The sequence below is a fragment of the Hibiscus syriacus genome, unplaced genomic scaffold (assembly GCF_006381635.1).
Source record: "Hibiscus syriacus cultivar Baekdansim isolate YM2019G1 unplaced genomic scaffold, ASM638163v2 tig00112236_pilon, whole genome shotgun sequence".
NCBI classification, from domain to species: domain Eukaryota; kingdom Viridiplantae; phylum Streptophyta; class Magnoliopsida; order Malvales; family Malvaceae; genus Hibiscus; species Hibiscus syriacus.
Genome location: NW_024063279.1, coordinates 278,604 through 285,642, shown reverse-complemented (window position 1 = coordinate 285,642; position 7,039 = coordinate 278,604).

Below are 7,039 nucleotides of genomic sequence, written 5' to 3'. Positions count from 1 at the left end.
CTTAAGGTTTGCAAGAGAATCCTCAAATGTTCCTCATACTCGATTTCAAACCTATAATAAACCAAGATATCGTCGATGAAGACAAAAACAAACTGGTCTAGATAGGTTGTAATACTATATTCATAATATCCATGAATGCAGCAGGAGTATTGGTCAGATCGAAAGGCATCACCGGAAACTCGTAATGACTATAGTGAGTCTGGAAAGCCATTTTAGATACATCAAAATACTTAACTTTGAGTTGGTAATAATTGGATCTCAAGTCTATCTTAGAAAATACTGAAATCCACAAATTTCATCAAAAATGTCATCAATACAAGGTAACAAATACATGTTCTTAATTATTAGTTTATTCAACTTTCGATAATCAATGCAAAATCGCAGTGTCCCGTCCTTCTTTTTAACGAACAAAACAGGTGCTCCCCAATGTGACACACTTGGTCGAATGAAACCCCTGTCCAATAACTCCTGTAACTAAACCTTCAACTCCTTAGGTGTCATCCGGTAAGGTGCTATAGACATCAGAGCTGAGACCGAGTATACCTCAATGTCGAAGTCAATCTCCTTATATTTAGGAGGTACGACAGGTAATTCTTTTGAAAAAAATATCTGGAAATTCTCTCAAAACTCTGATCTTATTTATACCATCATCAGACTACCTCGGATCCAGAATATAAGTAATGTAAACAACGACCCCCTTCTTAATCATCTTTTTAGTCTTCAGAGTTGACACTATGTTAATTAGAAACCCACGACGTTCTTCGATAAAGGTGACTTCATGGTTATCAAAAGTCTTCAACATAGCCCTTTTCATATCGCAATCCAGATTAGCAATGTGAGAGATTAACCAATCCATTTCGAGTATAAGGTTGAAATCCCCAAAAGCAAGTCCATTAGATTACTCGAAAATATTTTATCGTAAATTTCTATAGACAATTCTTATAAACCTTATTAACTTTCACCTGAGCACCCGCGTGAAGATGAACTGAGATCACGATCTCGATATTTTCAACAGAAATTTCAAGACCCTCAATTTCAAAACTCAGCACATATGAATGTGTATAACAGTTATCAAGAAGTGAAAAATATGAAACATAATTGATAGAAAATGTAGCCGCAATAACATTTGGCTCATCCCGATCCTCGTGCCTCCGAGTAGTATAAACTAACCCAGTCTGTCTCACTGTTGACTATCAGAACCCCTACTTTGTGTCGATCTTCCTCTATTGGTTGAACCTACAACAGAACTACCCGATCTATTCTGATATCTACCTCGGGTCGGTGCCTTAACTGAGTTATGCGATTGACTAGGACAGTAAGAACCAATAGTTAAAAGAGGACAATCTATGAAATGGTGCTCCCGATACCTACATCGGAAACACCCTTCATCTTTCTTTAGCATTCCCTATGATGTATCTTGTTACAATAAGAGCTCAAAGGTATCACATAACCATCAGTAGAGCCACCAGCGCTAACAACAAAAGAAGTATATATATCACCGGTCTTGCTCTAAAATAACCCTAAAAACTCGTATCATCCCTCGATCTTTTGCCAAACTGATTTAAATATCTCGTCTGTGTAGGTGGTCCAAATTACCCCCGGTTCTTATCATTATTCTGGGGTTTAGGACCTACAGGTAATGACTTACTTTTCTCATCAATTCTGGCCCGTCCAACTAAACTATTCAATTCTGGGTTATAGAATATGGCAATCGCGGAATGAATAAAAGGGCATAGACCTTTCAAGAACCAATCACACTTCTCCTTCTCGTTCGAAGCTAACCCTACAGCATACTTGACCAATCTTATAAACTCAATCTTGTAGTCAGTCATATACATATTATTCTATTGTAGATTTATAAAATCTTCTTGATACTTTGCCAACTATTCAACCTCCACATAGCAATATTGAAAAACCTGACAAAAATGCTCCCAAGTGACTCATCCAACCGAAACTGTATCATGCTTAGATTTCTACCAATCTCGAGCTTCACTACCTAACAATGACACAACAGCCCTCAACATACGATTAACTAGATAATCTATTTCCTCAAACAGTCACTCTAGCTTCTTCAACCAGTATTAAGGATCAATGGGGTCAATCCTAATCTTATCCACAAACACAGTCATCTCAGTAGCTAAAAACTCAGTAGATATGGGTTTCCTAACATTCTCAGTCTAAAGGAGGTAACGAAGTAGTTTTCGATTCATTGCAACATTATCTAACTCAACAGTCTCATTGTCACCGGATGCCCATGATCCCTCACTCTGAGTTTAAAGTGCGGGTGAGTTTTCATTCCCAGCCTGATGAACTTCCGTCTGATTCGTAGGTTGTTCTTCTCTCTTGGTCTCATTATCTGGATTCAAATTTTGGGTTTGACCCACAGTACGTGGAGAGTCAGTCTTGGCCTGAGTAGTATGATCCTCTAAACGAGAACTCTTACGCAGTGCCATGAATAATATCTACAAAAGTTAACACCTAACATTAAGGTTAATACTTGGAGTCTCCTAATTATAAATATCAGTGATAAAAAATGATAACAAATATTTATTTCAAAAAATTCCCTTTTAAATAAAATATCTTATACAAAACAAAAATCATTCTTTGATTTAAAATTTTACGATCGAGCGCCACTGTCTGAGGGTTGAACCTGGCTTTAATACCACTAAATGTAATATTTTTACCCCACCTAGAGGGAAAAGATCGATTCCAAGAGGCCAATCATCTTGTTTTTCCCAAATTAAACCCTAAATACAACAAAATTTACCCTTGTATTTATCGTAATCAAATACTTAATGTATCCAAAATAAAATTTCAATAATTAAAAACATAAAACGAGCATTTATAAAATCCAAAGTTCAAATCCCAAAGTCCAAACAGTGTTTAAATCTAATATCCCAAAGTATTTAACATAATGAATATTGTCCAAAGAAAAATAATAAAAATACTATCAGAAAACTGAATAATATGTCATACTATGAAATACTGAAAATTGAATAATGTCGAACTCCAAGTATCGGTTGTCCTAACCCGATAATCTAAAATAGAGAAACTAAAAGGGTGTAAGCTAATAAGCTTAGTGTGCCTCTAAAGTGCATTCAAACACAAGTAATAGCATAGTCCAAAGTAAGAAATAATATTCATACGACAACAAATCAACGGTAATCTCAATTCAAATGATATGCAAATGCTCATGCACCCACCCGTACTCCAATCGCACCTAGAAGCGAGTGGGTTCCTAATAACCACATTAATTCCAACCCACACATACCATGTAAATGGGGTTTGCCACAAAGGCAGAGGCCACTAAATCTGAAAAGTGACATTTACCCCGTCATATGAATGCACTGAACTTCCCCTATCAGAATTCGCCCCAACATGATATACAGAATGATAGTTATCCAATGTCAGATCTGATCTGAATAACATTATTTCATAACAATTATCTGAAGCACATATTATGAACTATTTATATTTTTGAAGCACATATCCGAGTCAACAACATATTCACAGATAATGTAAGTACCTTCATGTATCGAATGTGATAGTTAAACATGCATCACATGGAAAAATATTTCAACTTTCATTTATCGCAGACAAACTCACAGTAAAACATGTTTTCAATCATAATATCAACCAACGAAACAAATAGTAATCATACAAATAATATAACACCGAATAAAGAGACACACCTCGATAGATAGCTAACGACGGTAATAACCTCTACCATGGTCAACTTAAGTATATCGATCCAAATCAGTACTTAAGACAATTAATTTAAATAAATAGCTTATTTTAAAATTAACTACGAAATTAACGTTCAATAATCTTTCGGTTAATACTCACAGTCGACACGAGCTAAACGATCCGGTTCGAAGTTCGTGGGTAACAACGGAGGAGGCGGTAATTTAGCTCTCGGCTCCACTTCCTTTGCAAAAATTTCAACGACCAAATAAGTCCCCGATTTGGAGATTTTGGATCACTAAATATTAGTTAATGACGATTCAAAGTTATTTCTGATTCAATCAAAATCTTGATAGTGGTTTGGTTCAAGTATTTGATTTTATCGGTATAAGAAAACAAGGCTATCGATGACGAGGTGAACTGACAGCAGCGTCTAGGGCCGATGAACTCACGACCACACTAACAGTGGCCTTAAACGGCCGGCGACGACGCTAGAGGAGCAAGGCAGGTTTGGTAGAAGCTAAAACGACTCCTACACAGCCGGCGGAGGTGACCTTGACGGAGTAGAGACCGCTCAAGCCTTCCTCACAAGATTGCCGGCCAAACAAGCGCCATAAATGTCGGTTAGGGGGTGACGGTGGCGTTTTCGCGAGCAAAACTCACTGGTTTCATGCGAACGTAATTTGGGTCGACAGCAATAGAAATAGGGTTAAAGAAGGCTATCGACGAGCTTGCCTGAACGATCAAACGGCGTGATCAGCAATGAAAAAGAGAGCGATGACAGCTTGAAGGGAGAACGACACCAGCTGCTAGGGTTTTAAAATAAAAGAGGGCATTGAGCAGAGTTTCATCGGGGGTAGGGAAGAGTTTGTTTTCAAATAAAATAGGTATAATTGCAAAGTAGGCCATTAAATTTTCTAGGGTTTTGGAACTACAGCTTCAAGCTTTACAAATGTACAATTTGGTCAATGTTTACAATTTAGGAATTTAAGTCAAAATTTCCCAATTACAAGGTTTTTAAATTGGGGATTTTTCGGTGTGTTACAATACTCATCAATATAGTTGGAGATCAACGATATTTGCATTCTTGTGTCTTGAGATGTACAAGGCGCTATTAATCGTAAATAATACTATTACAATGAAACTCGATGGATGTCTGATGTTACTACAGTCATGAGCTTTGCACAACTTTCATTTTTAACACTAATTAGTTGAACTACGATTGATTTTCCTCTTGTTGGAGGATAATATTTATATTTCGTTTTGATTTAAAATCGTGATTAGAATTTTATTTATTTTGATTAAAAATAATTAACGATTTTTTAATTGACATACAAATAAAGGCATAAAATAGAAAGAATTGGGTTAGTACATAATAATATTAAGAGTTTAGGTTGAACATCGATATTAGAAGAAATATATATATATATATATATATATATATATATATATATATATATATATATATATATATAAGGCAAATATATATATATATATTTTATAATGAAAAATTAATTTATGTAATCTATTTTTTAATTTATTTTACAATTTATTTAGAGATCGTACGTAGGTGATGAAATTATATCGTGTGTGCCACACTATGTTTGGGATGGTTGTTAATATTGGTGTGTTGTTACACCGTTAATCTATTTTTCTTTTGTCGAGTTCAAATCTTCGGATAGAGTGTTCAGGTAGTTTGGCTTCCACCAACCTATTCCGTAACTTCCATACGATCATGAAGACCTCCACAAATTAGATACAAGGGGTAAGCATGACGAGAATTAAGTTAAAAAAACATGTATTTTCATTAAAATTTGGAACGATAAAGGCTCATTTTTGTCAATTCTTACTCATTCAAGATGATGACTTTGATTTTCAGACTTCAGCTTACCTTAACTAGTATTGAGATAATGGAAAATCGTATTTGATAATGCAGATTGAAAGGTAACAATTTTAAAAATATAAGAAAAAATATGATAAAACCAAAAAATCTATACCGAGTGGGAGTGAAAGTTATTCTCACCATGAAGTGGGATTGTTTCATCAAGTGTTTGATTATTCTACTGTTCTGGTATACATACTCGAGTTTATTCATCCTCATCTAGAAAAATTGATGCATCATCAGGCACTAATATAGTCTCCCATGTTTGAATCAACATATGATTTTGAGCACATGACATATATCATGTCAAATATGACTATTTGTCAGTCTATGTTTCCAATAGAGATGAGAGAGCTTAGTAGTGAGATGAGAGATCATAGTGATTGGATAAAAGAGTAGACTGGTGGAAGAATATTTACAACACCAGATCATATGCCCTCAGTGAATGAGAAGGATGACTATCGCACTCCTGAACAACTACAAAGGCCACAACGCAATCAACGTTTGCCTCGACATTATTATTCCATAACACCCAACATCGACAAGAATTATAAACAATCCATTGTTATTTGTATCCCAATATTAAATAAAATGTTATTTATTCTTCAAATTAGGTGGTTTAATTTTATTTAATTTATCACTCTAATTCAAATAAAATGTGAAAATTCTTCACAATGATTCAAAAATAAATAGGAAAAACCAAACATTTATTTATTCCAATAAAATATGAGAATCCATTCATCACACTCATTCAAATTGAAATAAATAAAAAATTCAAATATTTGTTTGATACAAAGACAAATATGATTACTGACGAGGCCTATATCTTGGTAGATTTGAACACTTTTTTAATGACATTCACCCCTACATAACTCGCATCTTTTCAGTTGACTTTTCTTTCTACTATGGAAATTCATACTAGTATGAATATGAGTGGACTCAAGTCATCCCTTTAGACTTCTACAAAGTATTGAATTTGGCAGCCATTTGTCATGAGCCTTTTTCGACCAATATGATTCATTTGAGATCTATTCGAATGTATAACTATAGACATTTAATAGTCTCTATTGGTGAAGGCACTCATCAACATAATTGTACATGCTTATACCAGCATGCATATATACATGCAACAACTGCATGAGCACATGGATATCTTCATGCCTGAAAGTGACCACAATCACACAATCTCTGTAGTAAATCAACTCTAAATATTTAACATTCTCCTAAATCGTTGCGGTGTATGCATGACACAACAAATACATGACCAATTCAGTCGAAGTTATGAACAAGCATTGAGGTTACCAATTACTCTTTTGTTGTCATGTGTTCCTTTTAGTATTGAACTAATGGCCTCAGTAAGGTTTTTTGTAATCAATCTGTATCACTGACCACTATCATATGCTTGTGACCATTTTTCCCGCAGAATTTTCGAAGCCAATTACAAACAAGCTCATTATAAACCACCTTCAAATT